The sequence below is a fragment of the Plasmopara halstedii genome, assembly GCF_900000015.1.
Source record: "Plasmopara halstedii genome assembly, contig: Scaffold_525, whole genome shotgun sequence".
In the NCBI taxonomy this organism is placed as follows: Eukaryota; Oomycota; class Peronosporomycetes; order Peronosporales; family Peronosporaceae; genus Plasmopara; species Plasmopara halstedii.
In genome coordinates, this window is record NW_020187445.1 from 596,125 (window position 1) to 596,604 (window position 480).

Below are 480 nucleotides of genomic sequence, written 5' to 3' on the forward strand. Positions count from 1 at the left end.
AACTTTGACGACATTTTCGTTCACAGTCGTGCGGAGCGCGCGAGGACGGATGAGGAGAACCACATCGTCCATTCAAAAGCGCTGCTCGAGTGCATGAGCACGAACGAATTGTACGCCAATGCAGACAAGTGGATCTTCGGTGCAGAAGAGATTCCCTTTTTAAGGTGCTTCATTGGGAGGCGTGGCCTTTGAGCGGATCCCGCTACGGTCAAGACCATTGTAGACTGGCCGGCTCCAAAAAAACAGAAGGACTTGCGTAAGTGGCTTAGTCTCGCCAACTACTTGCACAAGTACAGCGTAAACTACGCAGAAATGGCCTGACCATTATCCAATCTTCTTAAAAAGGATGCGGAATGGTGTTGGAGCACCGAACATCAGGAGACTTTTTACGGGGTCAAAGACAGCCACCTGCATGCACCAAGACTGGCGCTGCCAGACCCTGATCGTCCTTTCAGCGTCGTCTGTGACGCTTCGGACTTT